The 15,153-nt window shown below is 41.7% G+C and overlaps 1 protein-coding gene and 1 long non-coding RNA gene across 16 annotated transcripts in view; one reads left to right on the forward strand and one right to left on the reverse strand.

The window, feature by feature from the left end:
• The window catches only part of LPP (LIM domain containing preferred translocation partner in lipoma), a 669,728-nt gene that overhangs the window by 308,994 nt on the left and 345,581 nt on the right, over positions 1–15,153 (reverse strand). The window contains exon 1 of one of the 15 annotated variants that reach the window (XM_053221080.1): positions 920–939. The exons of the other annotated variants lie outside the window; for them this stretch is intronic. The gene's annotated coding sequence lies outside the window, so the exon portion shown is untranslated. Of the gene's footprint in view, positions 1–919; positions 940–15,153 lie in introns of those variants that run through there. 15 annotated transcript variants of the gene reach the window in all.
• On the forward strand, positions 1,043–7,027 carry LOC113599847 (uncharacterized). The gene is made up of 3 exons (XR_008297752.1): positions 1,043–1,202; positions 2,092–2,857; positions 5,038–7,027. It is a non-coding gene; the product is annotated as an uncharacterized LOC113599847 (long non-coding RNA).

A 15,153-nucleotide genomic window follows, 5' to 3' on the forward strand; every position in this document is an offset into this window, starting at 1 on the left:
AGGCTGATCACATGACTCCAAATGCTCCCATCTCACTCGGACTAAGAGTCAAAGTGCTTACGACAGACCACAAGCTTGTACTGTATGATGATCATTGGCCCAACAGATCCCCGACCCCTTCTTTTCTCGCTCCCCTTAAGATCACTCAGCTCCAGCTATCTTTGGCCACTTTACTCTTTCAGAAACAGGCTAGTTGCTGGCCATGCACCTCTCCCAGGGCTCCCCCACTTGTGCTCTCCTCCTTCAGGGACATTCTCCCCTCTGTCCCAAACATCTGCATGGCTCACTCCCTTCCCTACTTGAGATTTCGGCTCCAATATCACCCCCTCATCAGGCATTCTCTTCTCTACCTACCTTATGCAAACTAGCAACTATTACTGCACTCTTACCAAAGTACTTCCTGTGTTTATCTTGCTTTTCCTCTACAGTACTTAACTCCATCGGACTTAATGTTTACTTGTTTTTTTTCTCTCCAAAGGAATATGAATGGTTTGGGGAAATACATTTTCTTTTATTCAAAGCTGCAGCTTCACCTTCTAGAAGAGAGCCTGCCATTCAATAGGTGTTCACAAAATATTTGTCATGATACAATAATCCCCGCCCCCTTCCCCATGAGGGATACATTCCAAGACCCCCAGTGGATGCCTGAAACCAAGGATAATACTGAACAGTATATATACACATATATACATACATTTATATATACATACCTATATATATATATATACACATATACATATATACATATATACATATACATATACATGTTTTTTCTATATATACATATCTGTGACAGTTTAATTTATAAATTAGGCACAGTAAGAGATTAGCAACAATAACAATAAAATAGAACAATTATAACAATATGCCGTAACAAAAGTTACATAAATGCGGTGTCTGGCTTTCTCTCCCAAAATACCTTATTGGACTATACGCATCCTTCTTCTTGTGATGAAGGGAGGTGATAAAATGCCTACCATAACAAAAGTTACATAAATGCGGTCTCTGGCTTTCTCTCCCAAAGTACCTCATTGGACTATACTCATCCTTCTTCTTGTGATGAAGGGAGGTGATAAAATGCCTACATGATGACATGAAGTGAGGTGAGTGACGGAGGCATTGTGATGTAATATTGGGTCACTACTAACCTCACAACAGGCCAGAAGGAGGACCCTCTACTTCTGGGCCAGGGCTGACCACAGGTAACTGAAATCATAGAAAGCATAGCCATGGATAAGGGGGGAATGCTGTAATGAATAAATGGTGCCTCTGGTCACTCTTATTAGAGTTCCAGAAGACAACCTGAAGAATCCATAAGAATAGTGTAATATGTAAAGCCGCAGTGTAAGTACTTCTAAAAATGGCTTGCTGATTTAGAATCAAAGTGAAATATTATATACATCACCATAGATTTGGACTGTGAGTCACAGACTGTCAAACGTGAGAGGCAGCTGTAGTGGACCAAGATGTAGCTGGGAGTCAGACGATGCTGGTTCTGGTCCTGGCAGTGCCCCTGACCTTGCTATCCAACCTCAGACAAGCAGCCTCGTCCCTGTAGACACTCCTTGTCACCCAAATAAACACCGATTCATCTCTGCTCTCTAACATTCATTGGTATGAATTCAAGTACCACTCATTCAAAAGATACTCTTTCTGAGTTTACACAGAGGAGATAAATTCATTGCTGTCAACTCTACTTACAAGTTAGGAAAGAAGTCACATTTGAAATTGTGTTCCTTTTTTTGTAAAATTATGCCACGTCGTTAACACCTACAGTGGGAGATAGAAGGTTCTTCCTCTCCATGCACCACAGTGGGTGTTAGATGTCATCAACTACAACACAGAAGTAATAACTATTTAGGATGCTAAACTCTTCCAAAAACACACGTGCATGGATACACACACACACACACACACACACACACACACACACACGTTAACACAAAATTCACACCGAGAAAACAATTTGCAGTTTTCCCTCAAATGGACTCATTTCCCATCTTGAAAGGCAGTCTCACATGGGCACGAAATGTGTTTTCTCCTAAGTAGTAGAGATGACCTTTAAAAATGCACCCCCTCTTTCTTCCCCAGCCTGCAATCCCATGAAGATCAAAGCCAGTTTGCTATTCTGCATTAACATTTCTGTGATCAGATATAACGTGAGCACCTCGATTCTATCTGTGTCAAGATATCTTCACACAAGTGACTCATCTGGTAAGAGCTCGGGCACTGAACACTGCTCTGACAACCATCTCCTTTGAGGTTGATTCCACGTTGGTGGTGTTACAAGCCAACGTCCTGTTCAGCTGCTTTCCTCTGCAACACAACACTGTAATTAAAACTGACTAAACAATAAATCTCAATTTCCCTGTTCTATCAGGAGAATCTTCCAATTTACTAGGCTTCGTCTATTTGCCAGCTCCTCCTCTGCATTACGAATCGTTCTTGAACAAGCACACAAGTTAACTACCCACTCTTGCGTTGAACGTGCAGAGATTCAGTGCCAATTCTGTCATTAGACAGCCTAGATCTGCTCCTTGGGGACCTGAGAGGAAACTGGGTGTTATGCCTGAGTTAAATATGTGAAGAGGCTATCCCCCTCCTCACGCAGGCCCTGTCAGCTCCAGAAAGCACAAACTCAACGGGCTGCCCTTGCAAGGAACAGGCATCTCTTTGTCCTCCTAAATACCTCTTGCCGTGACCAAGTTCCAGTTTCCAGAACCCGAAACACCTTTGCCCAATGAAAACCTTCCTGAACTTTTTACCCAACAACTCACAGACCATGAATGGCATTCCCTCAGGCTCCAAGACAATCAAGTTAGGGAGACGATGTAGAAAAAGAACGTGGTAAAAAGAGGTGAGAATATTAATGATGAGAATGGTGAGAATATAACGATGGCACTGAATTGTGTTCCAGTGTATGGAGTCGAAAAATAGATTTAATTTTCCTCGTAGAAATAAATGCAAAGCGTTGTAGGGTACCACAGAGCTACCCACTTGGACAGTTAATTACAGACTAAATACCCCTGTGCTAAAAAAGAACTGAATAGTTCCCGATTGGCATCAGAATAACCTCAGAACTCTACATGAAGCGCAAAACACAGTCCACAATCTGGCTACTGATCCCTTTTCTCATGGACAGCCTCACTGTCTATGCATTAACCATGTGTGATCATTGGCATTCCCAGAAACAGACAGTGGTAGGTGAGATAACACTTCAGTCGTAGATATCTGCACTCGAATTCCCAGAAGCTGTGCACGTGTTGTTTTACTTGGCAAAGGGAACTTTGCAGATGTGATTAAATCTTGAAATGGAAGGGTTCTCCTGCATTATCTAGACGGGCCGAATCAGATCACATGACTTCTAAAAAGCAGAGAACCTTTCCCAGCTGTGGTCAGAGGGAGACATACCCTTAGAAGAAAGGTCAGAGAGATACAAGGTTGCCGGCTTTGAAAGGACTGGGAATTTCCTTCAGAATAGGCCACAAGCCAGGGGATCCGGGAGGCCGCTGGAAGCTGGAAAAGCCCCCAGAATTGCCCCCTAGCACCTCCAGAAACAAAAGCAGTTCTGCTAACACCTTTATCTTAGGTGAAGAGACAGGTACTAGACTTCTAAACTACAGAATTTGAAGACAATAAAGAAACGTATCGCTTTAAGTCACCAAGTTAGTGGCACTGTCACAGGGATAATAGAAAACTGATAACATAGGTCAAGCTCACCCCCACTTTCCGGCCTTTGCCCATGAGTTTCATGAGCTGATGATGACCCATGCTTACTTCTCATAGTTTTCCAGATCATAGTTAAATCAGCAACACATGACTATTTTCTCAGTCCTAGTTCCCACCGGGTATTTACTACAATACTGTCTGTTTACTACAGAAACCACTACAGTTATATGTACTGAATAAGTAATCTTAACGGGAGGCTAAGATGAAATTATTCAAGGATTTATGAAACATCAGAGATCAGAGTCATAACTCGGAGGTTAGAAAGCTAAAAACTCTTGGAGCACCTGGGTGGCTCTGTCAGTTAAGCATCTGACTCTTGACTTCGGCTCAGGTCATGATGTCACCAGTTTGTGGGTTCAAACCCCACAAGGGGCTCTGTGCTGACAGACTGGAGCTTGCTTGGGATTCTCTCTCCCTCTCTCTCTGCCCCTGACCCACTCAGGCACACATGTGCACACGCACTCTCTCTCCCTCAAAAAAAAAAAAAAAAAAAAAAAAAAAAAAAAAATTAAAGAAAAAAAAAGGAAGAAGGTTAAAAACTCTTATTTGACATTTGACAGATGGGGAAATTGAAACCGAGAGATAGGAAGGCCCCAGGAACACCGCACAATTTTCTGTCAGTTAATCCGGTTAATATTCAAACCACTTACACAAGTTCCTCCACCTGAGGTGAAAGGACCTCCAAGATGGAATCACATCTTTCTAATCTGACCTCTTAACGTTCCTCCCTTCTCGTACCCTTCTCCCAAGACAATGCTAAACTTCACAGGGTTTCCTGAAATTGCTTATATCTCTGCTCCTAGAGCATCATTCTCACCGTCATCACCCAATGCCCATAGCTGACCATGAAATAAAGGCCAGGCACAGGCGTGACTTTTTTTCAGGGGAGAATAACCTATCTCTTTGGCGGAAAGTGACTTCAACAGCCACCACCATCCCTCCTACTCCCAACACACACAGACGTGTATTTTACATTCTCCTCCTATGGCTCCTCCTCTATCTTCTCTGTCCGTGCCTATGTTAGGATTTCCCTACTAAAGTTAAGTTCCTAAAGGGAAGGTTTATTTTTATAGCCTGCTAACTCACACAGGATCTGTTCCCATACAGACCTATTGGTTTGATGAGGGGCCAACACATTTAAAAATATTTGGAAACACTAGATGCTTTACAAGAAACTAGGTTTATTACTAAACTTAATAATAAAATAGGAACTCTCTACAAGAGTTCATAGTTTGGACACTATTTCTCTATGGAGAAATATATGCAATTGTTACTGAAAACATCTTATGACCCAGTTTCTTTCTCCAGATCCAACAAGCTCCCTGAGGCTCAAAAGAAGACACTTTGCCAAAAGATACACGGACACCAACTAAGGTTTAACGAACTGCTTTCCCTGATATCTCATTTAATACACCACCTCATGAATTGGGCAGCACAGCTACCTCTGCCTCTCTTCTAGAAATACGGGATGCTCGTTCAGACAACTTTCTCGCCACAATCTACTGTGCCTCACCACTCCTAACCGACAGTCTTACCAGTCAGCTTGCCAGTAACTTGAAGCCTGCAAGTGTAACGGGCCAGCAATTTGTGCTTTTCAAAGATTCCAACTGCCAAAAATAAATGAGAGCTTAGGACACAGCCACCATGCTTAATACCCCAAGACTTGTTTTGTTTGTTTTATTTTTCAAAGGCTGTGGCTTTGCTGGCTCCTGCTTTATATGATTTCTTATTATGCTCTATGTTGAATTATACTTTTAAATTTTTGGACAAATCACTGTAACACAGAAGTCTTGTTCAATTTAACAAGCTGTGGAGAGTGGCAAATGGGGGCAGGAGGGTTCTCTTGATGCCAACAAAATAAGACTGACTTTGAAGTATCTTGGTCACATTAACAGCAAAGAGCATCCTTTTTCTCTTACCATAAAAGTACCTTGTGAAAATACTACAGCATCTGAGACACACACAAAGTTCAGGAAAGCCTCGTGACCAATGTACTCACTGCTGGTGTAAATATAGTGACAGAGATCACCAACACTACCTTTCCCAACAGTAGACCTTAACATTTGGTACCGTATTGGAACGCACACCAATCCTGAGCCTTCACATGTCCATCAACTTCCAAGGTGGGAATGATCAACTGGTGAAGGAAAAGAACTGGAATGGTCATTATAAGCCCTATTTTCTAAATATTAGCTCTGCCACTATGTCTCGGTTGTTCTCATTTCTACTAAGGACAATACATATGTGGCAGTGCTCTGGAGAAGACACTTCTGGGTAGCCCTAAACTACTGGTTCTTGCAGTGAGTGGGAAATGCACACGCCAACTAAGAGCCGTGCCTTGGCTCCGAATACCCCTGCAGTGAGGTCATAGCGAAGCCAGTCCAAGTGTTTGCTAGAATAAACAAGAGGCCACAGATGCGATCTGAGATGGCTTCCCTCCCTGGGCAAACAACTAGGTGAATGTGTCAAGAGGAGAAGATGGTGTAAGAGGTAAAGAACAGGAGTAGCCAGACCTCAAATGTAGATAATTTTTGCATGTGTTCTCACCGACTTCTTTCGGCATCCATCTCAACAGAACTTAAGTACGTTTCTATGAGGTTATAAACTGCACCGTTTCCCCCATTTAGGTACCTGCCCCAAATCACCAGGAAGAGATAGAGAATGTGATAAAGGACTTACACATTCCGGTTTCTAGTCTGGATTATATCCACCATAAAATGTCTCCTCATTGTCTAGAGAAGTTACTTGACATGAACTGCAATGTACAAAAATTTGATTTCATTGTGAAGAAATCCTTTCTTTTAGGGGGCTAACTCTTTTCTGGGAACTATTTCAGGGTACCACTGTATAGCAGACAGAAGCATGGGCATTGGAACCAGAGAGCCACAGTTGTAATCAGCACTGAGTTATGAGATATATGGCTTTGGGAAATTTACTTACCCTCCGCAAACCTCAGTTTCCTCATCTGTTCAACAGGGATATAGAGAGTATCACCTCCCAAGCTTAGACATTAAATAAGACAATGTATGCAAAACGTTTAGCAGAGATCCTGACAAATGGTAAGAACTTAGGCAATACTAAGACTATTACGTAGTTACCAGGTGTGCACACGTGTGTATATGTAAGCGTGTAAGCATGTACACAGCATATGTGTGTATATGTGTACCTGTGTGTCCATGACTGTATGCATGTGTGCATACGTGCATGTGTGCATATAGGTTTGTACCACCCATACTGCTGTGTAAGTGGATGTGGGTCTACTTGTGTGCATACGAGGTAGTGGAGAGAAGTAGGAAAGGAGGAGAAGGAAAAAAAGAGAAAACAGGGTCAGGGAGGTGAGAAGAAGCTAGATTAAAATTAAAAATAAAGGCCTTGATGGATAGTAGCTTTAAAAACACATATCCTGACAAGCAGAAGGGCAATTAGATATCTCATACCACAACAATGACACATCCTCAGATTAAATTTCTAAATCTATTCTCCCATTCTAAGGCCTTTTCTTCCCAGAAATTGCAAAACAGGGAACAAGAATAGATGTGTGAGCCTGTGCATGTTTGTTTCTTACCCACTTGGAGAAAGGGTGTGAGGCGGTCATGAGAGCATAAACTTAATTTTTATTGAAAAAAATAAACCTATTCCCCAAGGAGAAATGGGCGGTAGTGGAGGCCTCTGAGCTACTCAGTCTCAGGTAAGCAGTCTATAGTTATTAGGTTTATCAGTCTTTCTACATCTCAGATGCTGCAATCTGGAGATAATGAGATAAAGCACAATGCTACAGCTTTCAGTGGTAAAACCAGAGCATTACTATAAAGCAGAATGTTCTGGCAGTCAGGCTTGGAGCTACCAAAAATACATAAACTATATAAAATCAGTTTTTTAGAAAATCGTATTTGCAGATTTCTGAGCTATCAGGCAAGCCAACGTCCTCTAATCCCTTTAGAAGACATCCATGCTACCCCCCGCCCAAAAAAAAAGGGGGGGGGATTTGAAGAGGTAGTGGCAACGCAGTGAGGCTCCATCAATTTATATTGTTCCTGGATTTCAATTAATAATGTGGAGCTTTAATTTACAGGGAGAGTTAATATATTCTGGTACTGTAATCATATCTTAACATGATCCAGCCCCTCAATGTAATCAATAATGAGTACAACAAAATAAAAGAATGGAATATAGATTTCTCTTAAGCTGTCCACCAACAGCCAGCTAACATGGGAAACCGCTTTGTGTTGGAACATCTCATTATTATTTTCATAAATTCAAGGCCTCTAAACACATCAACCACATATGTTCCAGGAATGACAGTGGCCCCCGCTGTGAAAATATCATGGCCATGATCGGAGGGTTTCATCTCCTGCCATTCCTGCAAGAGTCTTGGTTTCTTATCAACTAGGTCTAATCTTTACTGTCAAGCAAAGTAATGACTATTTAGGTGAATCCAGAACAGGCCAAACTAGTACTGAGGCATCTTAGGACCACCTGGCCCTTGCACCCACTGCCTCCCAGTGTGTGCATTCTATGAGAGGGATGCGTGGTAACAATGTGAATGGGAGAGTCAGTCCCCGGCCAGATCTCTACGCCCTCCTCTGTAAGACCAGGGGACTTGAAACGTAAGACCTCCAAGGACCCTTCCCATGCTGGAGAGTGGGACAAGGGCAAATTGAAACATGCAGCATTTTACAAAAAGCTCTGCCATCAACATCAGCTATGCCTCTCCTGGTTTCTACCTTGCCCCTCTTGCCACTTTCTAGATGTGAATCCAAACTATCCTGATTCTTCTAGAACAAGAGACACAGGAGCTGGCAATTTTTACACCCACAGCCCTCCTCCTATTCGGTCTTTCCCCTCCCTCTTCTTCACCCCAAGAGTTTCCTCATTTATTATCCCCATATTTAAGGCAGCAAAATAAGGCAGGAAGTGTAAGGAAATGTCTAAACACAATGAAACAAATCAGGGATAAAAAGTGAGTAAGCACTTAAATTCCTGCCTGATGATAACTTGCTCAACTCACCAGGTCAAGTTCCCTCTATTCATGAAATATGACACTTTCAGAACATCTACCAGAGCAGGTCATGAAAGGCAGTGTTAAGCGGTAGGGCTGATCCCCCTATTAGGGTCTGAGTTGGAACAAGCTATGTGCGTTCTTCAGGGAATGAAGACCTCATGGGATATTTTCTATTAGAACCTGAGGGACCTGGGGTCCAAATCCTCAGTACTGTGAGCGGAAATGCTGGCGCACAAGAAGGGAAGTCCGCTTGCCTGGCAAAAAATCATGTAACAAGTCAGGGGCAGGATTTAGATGAGATTTCACAGGCCCTGTCCACTGTGCCATGTTGCCTCCACCCTCTTCCGGCTCTTTCATTCTCTCCTTTATTCTCTCATGGGCTTGGCTTTGATCCACAGGAACTCATGGTTGGGTCAGGGGGAGAATGGTGAGGCTGACCCCACATGCATGGTGGCACCCTTCCAACATTACTCCCACTCTAGGCGACAAAATGGTCATTAGGTCTTTCCTGGAAGCTCCGAGGTATGACATGGAAAGTTTCCACAGTGGACGGGGACTGGTTTCCACACAAGAGATAGGGATGCCTCACAGTGGCCTCCAGAGTGAGCAGAATGGTACTCAGCAAAGCTCCAGAAACCCCCAAGTGCATATTCCCATAAAAATCTGTTCTACCCAGTAAGCCACTTTATGCACCAAGTTTCCAGTTCAGGGTTCCTTTGAACAGAGTTCCCAGTTAATGGGAAGACCACTTAGGTACTAGAAGCAGAAGAAACAAATTTAACTGGATTCTCTAGGTCGTTGTTGTTGTTGTTGTTGTTGTTGTTGTTGTTGTTGTTGTGTGTGTGTGTGTGTTTGGTGGAATTAACTCATCGCATTTCTGGGCCTCAGTTTTGTCCTATTTCAGGTGAGTTAACAACTAATTCATATGTGCTAAGTGAAATAAGAGACATTGTGAAAGTGCTTTGTGTAGTAAAGCACTTCCAAATCATGAGTGTTACCGCATGACAGTGCTACAGGCCTGGCAGCCTATGAAGAAGAGATGCTGGAGGAAAGAAGGGTGGCCCTAACGGACTCACTGACTTAGGACTGCTTTGATTTGACCCTGATGGGACATAAGACTTTCCAGCCCCCATCCTGACAGTTTTCAGATGTGTTGCTGGTATTTGCACTGAGGACAGATAGGTAGAAGGATCACAGAGAAATGCATATTACGTATGTTTGCTGAGTGTAGCCTGAGATTCCTGGTACTGAGTCATTACTGTATATACAGGCAGACAGGAAGACAGAAGTAGGAGATGTATTTGCAGAAACCTATCTACCTGCCTTCTTTTCCAGGCTTATCTCATGACACTTGCCCTACATACCCTGAGCTCCAACCAGGCTGAACTATTTCCAGTTCCTTAATATATCGACTTAAATGCCACTTCTAAAAAGCCTCCTCTGATCTCTCTGGAAGGCGATTGGAGCACCTTACTCTGTGAATTCACAGAGACTTATTCATTCACTTGTCATTATAGTTATTATATATCCTGTCATCTGTTTACTCATCTGTTGCCTGCATTAGAAGTCCCTTGTGGGGTGGGCAAAGGTAAAAACTGCGCTCCCTTGATTTTAATCTGCAGTGTCCTGCATTCAGTAGGGGCCTCACAATTGCTGGTTAAATGGAAGTACACAATTCAATGAATAAATAAGTTTTTAAAACAGATACTCACTGGCACAAAACCTAATTGTGATTTTCTCAATTTGTGAGGTGGACTCTGGTAAAATAATAATAATAATAATAATAATCCCAATATAGAAACAAGTAGGATTTAATTTATTAGACAGATCATCCAGTGAGATTCCAGAGCTGAACTTCTGTGCGATAAGGATAGGCGCCTCTCAACTCCGTTAGTTTTCAAATATTGGTCCTGTTCCCATTTTCTTTCTCTTTTTTCTTTTTCTTTTTCTTTTCTTTTCTTTTCTTTTCTTTTCTTTTCTTTTCTTTTCTTTTCTTTTCTTTTCTTTTCTTTTCTTTCCTCTTCTTTTCCTTTTCTTTCTTTCTTTCTTTCTTCTTTCTTTCTTTCTTTCCTTTTGATCTACCTCTTCTTACTTAGCTGTTCTCCCTGGATTTCCTTAGACTCTTACATGTCTTTTTAAATTAAAGGCACAATCACAGCCACTGTAAACTCTGAACAGAACCGGTGACATGCGGCTTCCTTTCTTGGGGCCTCCTAGCACTAACCCCTGGAGTGCCTAAGGACAGGCTCAGGTCCATCCTTTCCAAAGGTATTACTTCCTGCATGTGATTCTTCCCTAATCAGTCTGCCTCTCTGTCCACTCACTCTTGCTCACATAGACAGATGAAGACGGGGGTGCAGAAAGTGCAGGTAAGAGAATGGGAGCGGCGTGATACAGAGCGTGATACAGAGAAAAACATAGAAGCAATCTGGCAGAGGGGTTGAATGTAGGGGCTCCAGAATTAGATCAACTGGATTTAAATCTGAACTCTGCAACTTACGAGCTGGTTTGACCTTAGACAACTGACTTAAAATGAACATCTTTGGTTTCCGCATCTGTGAAAACGGGAATAACAACTAATGCACAGGGCTGCTGTGTGAATTAAGTGAACTCTAAGAGACTTACAGAACTGCCAACGTGTCTGGCATGTAATAAGTACTTAATAATAGAAACCAATATACCATAAACCATTCTGATATGATATGATAGACTATGGCATGATAGAATATAATACAACACAATGGCAGACTGTATTTTCTAAAGATGGCCACAACAGTATCTCTTGCACACATGTTCGTATAGAACCTTGCCACAACCCCATCAAAAGGTGGAGTCTGTGTCCTCTGTCCTTGAGCTTATGCGAGTCTTTGTGACTACCTCAAACAACACCCTACAGTGGAAATGACACTATATGACACTAAGTCATGAAAAATGCATGCATGTCTACCATCCCTTTGGGCGACATCTGCCCTTGTGATTGTGATCCTTGGCCATCAGGTTATGAGGAAGCCCCACCGGCCTGTGGAAGATGCACATGGAAAGAAACCATGGTCCCAGATGCACAGCTCCAGCCAAGCTCCTGGTAACAAACACTGGTCATTACTCATCTAAGCTAAAAGTGAATTTTCCACCCGCAAATCAAGTGATCTGAGCTGGTTTCCCAGAGCAGGGATAAGCCATCCTCATGGAACACTACCAAAGTTGGAGATTCATGAGTAAAATAAACAGTGCTATGTTTTTGGGTAGTTCATCACGTTCCAATAGATGACTTACACTGACACAGAAAAAGATAAAATTATCTGTATTTCAATGAACTAATACTCATGTTTTGTGGCAGGAGGAGGTGCTTGCTTGCCTCAAACTTAGGTCATTAATTTCAGCAAAACACATGCTTTTTTTCTAAAGGCTGATAAAGAATAATATACATAGTTTAAAAAGAATTTTATATAGTTTATAAAGGATTTTCACAAACAAGAGCTAATGTGTTCATGAGGCACATAAATATACATGAACAAATGATAGCTTCATGTACACTGACTAACCATAACTCAAGGAAGTAACTTGATCCAGGTCACACAGCTACTCACAAGCAAATCAAAAGTTACAAGAACAAATCTCTTTACTCCCAGTTCAGAGGTATTTCCATAATAACAAGCTGACAATCTGAAGAAAGGGGTTTGAGGACTTCACCCCAATTCTTCGCTCAGCTACCATCACTGTGACCCTCTATAAGCCTTGGATTCTTTGAGAAAATAGATCAAAAGATCTCCAAACCCAATCTAGCTCTAATGTTCTCAGAGTGTGCAATTCCTCCTACATCTGTTGGAGCCTTTCATAACCGCTTACATCTTCTTGGTTGCATTCTTCTCCTGATATCTCACCTGCTCTCCCCACCCCTTAACTTCACACATCCACCAGATTCCACAAGTGAATTGATGTTTGTGCTACATCCCTGCAGATGATAAGTCTAATTCTACCTTGTTCTGTAGTAGGCAGGTTTCCAAAATGGCCACCAATGATTCCCACTTTATATTCACAGCCTTGCATAATCCCCTCATCCTGAGTGGGGTCTGATCCTAATCACTTACTTCTAACAAAAAGAATGCAGTAAATGTGATGGGATGTCACTTCCAAGATTAGGTCACAAATGAGTATGACTTACATCTTATGAACACACTCTACCTATTGCCTTCCAAGCTTCCATGCTTTGATGTAATGAGTTGCCATATTGAAGAGGTCCATACGGTGAGGAGCTGAGAGCAGTCCCCAACCAACAGGAAGCTAAAAACTAAGGCCCTCTGTCCAACAACCCAGGTAAAACTGAACCTGGTAATAACTCCCTGAGCTTAGAAGCAGATCATTCCCCAATCGAGCCCTCAGATGAGACTCTGGGACAATACCCTGATTGCAGACTTGGAAGATAACTGATGGTTCAGCTAAGCTGTGCCCAGATTTCTAGCCCATGGAAAAACATCAGAAAATGTGTTTTTTAAGCTGCCAGGTTTTTAAACAATTTGTTGCACAACAACATAGAACTAATACTTTTTACTATGTGTTAATAAGGGAGATCCTCTGAATATTACTGAAGGGAAAAGCTCACTAAAAACACGAAAGCCTTGCCAACCCCCCACCCCTGACAAATCCATCCAAGGAGGCAAAAAAAGAACATAATCCTCTTCTTCTATTTCCAAGCACACCAACAGAAATATAGCCTTAAGAAACCTAGAGAGGTCTCCACAGGGACCAGCCATATCCTGAAGGAAAGGTATGGAGGAGTTTTACTGCATCAAGACAAAAGCAAAAGTCAGGCCTCAAGCATGAAAGATTCTATTCTACTAGAATAGAATCAAGTCAACATGCGTACTCCCTCAGAGTGTCTCAAGAAAATGAGAGACATCATTTAAAAGCTGCCTTATAACTGCAACATCATAGACATTGAGAGTGGAAGGAATGAGTAAGAACTAACATCATTTACAAATGGGGACCGGAGGCTTAGAGAGAGGAACTGACTTATTTTACACAACCTGTTAATTGCAGAACTGGGAGGAGAATCCATTTCTCCTGGCACAACTCAGTTTTCTTTCCACGGCAAATGCCAAAAAAAGAGATTAATTTCTAGCAAAATAGCAACTCACTTATTTTATTCTTAATGAATGTGACTTGTTAGGGTATCTTACCAGGATACTAGAAGAAAAATTCATAATGTGAATATACATGTGACTGCATCTCCCATACATGTATGCATTCAGATGCAGAAAAAGTTAAATGACAAGTTCTAACTGCTTCCTTTGAAAGCAAATTAGGAGGTAACTCAATGTAGGAAGGAAATGAAAGAATTGTATGCAAAAGGTGGCAAGTTTATACTGTACTACTTCCTCCTGAGAAGTTAGCAAAGTTGGTATTTACCCTAGATGAGTGGGGGAAGGATACGCTTATCATAAAATACATTATGTTTAGCAAGATACTCCATCTCATAACTGGGATGAGGTTGAAAAAAATATTTGTATAGCATTTCATAGTTTACAAAGTACTTCAATGCACAATATGCCATCAACTATTCACAGAAACATAGATGGTAAGCAGAGAATGTTTCATATCATGGGTAATAAAAATGAGGTTCAGAGATAAAATAACTGAATTCACGCTTCCAAACATGGCCAAGCTACAAGTGGAATTCTAGTTTTCTAAATCTAAATGCTCACTCCAAGAATAGCAGTTGCAGATCATGCTTGATGAACGACAACAATACAAATGTTGTAGGTTCTGTCAACTTACTATGTAGCCAGACAAAGACATTTCTCTGAGTAAGGGTTTCCTACGCAGGAACTGAAGATGTCAGGCTAGTGTCTGTTGTTGACAAGGGCAGAGCCTTAATACAGCTGTAGAGATGAAAGAAAGGAGGAAGAAGGTGCTATTTACAAAACATTTGGTTGACAAGCAGCTTTGAAGGTTCTCAAAGTGTGGTCCCAACTACAGAACCATTTAAGCACTTCTTGAAATGCAAATTCTTGGGCCCCACTGGAGAAATTTTGGGGTGGGGGTGTGAATCCAGCTATCTGTGTGTAACAAGCCCTCCAGGGCATTCCGAAGGACAAACAGTAACTTAACCATAGTTTTACATGCTTTAGTCTCTGCAATCTAGAGATATAATAAGAACAAATTATACCAAGAGTCCAATGATAGGCTTATTAAATTGTGACAAGTTCATAAGTCATGATTTTTGTTTTTAAAGCGAACCTTGCTCAATTACAAGAGGGATTATGGTGTAATGCACAGAAACAGATGTTGATGATTCATGCGCATGTCAGATGAAAGGACAAGACTGGTTATTGCTCTAATTCTGGCTTTCCAGTCTATGCATTAGACGCCACAGAAATAACCAAAAGGACTGGACAAAGGATAGAGGACAGCAACATACTGTC

Source organism: Acinonyx jubatus, chromosome C2, assembly GCF_027475565.1.
Source record: "Acinonyx jubatus isolate Ajub_Pintada_27869175 chromosome C2, VMU_Ajub_asm_v1.0, whole genome shotgun sequence".
Classification (NCBI taxonomy): domain Eukaryota; kingdom Metazoa; phylum Chordata; class Mammalia; order Carnivora; family Felidae; genus Acinonyx; species Acinonyx jubatus.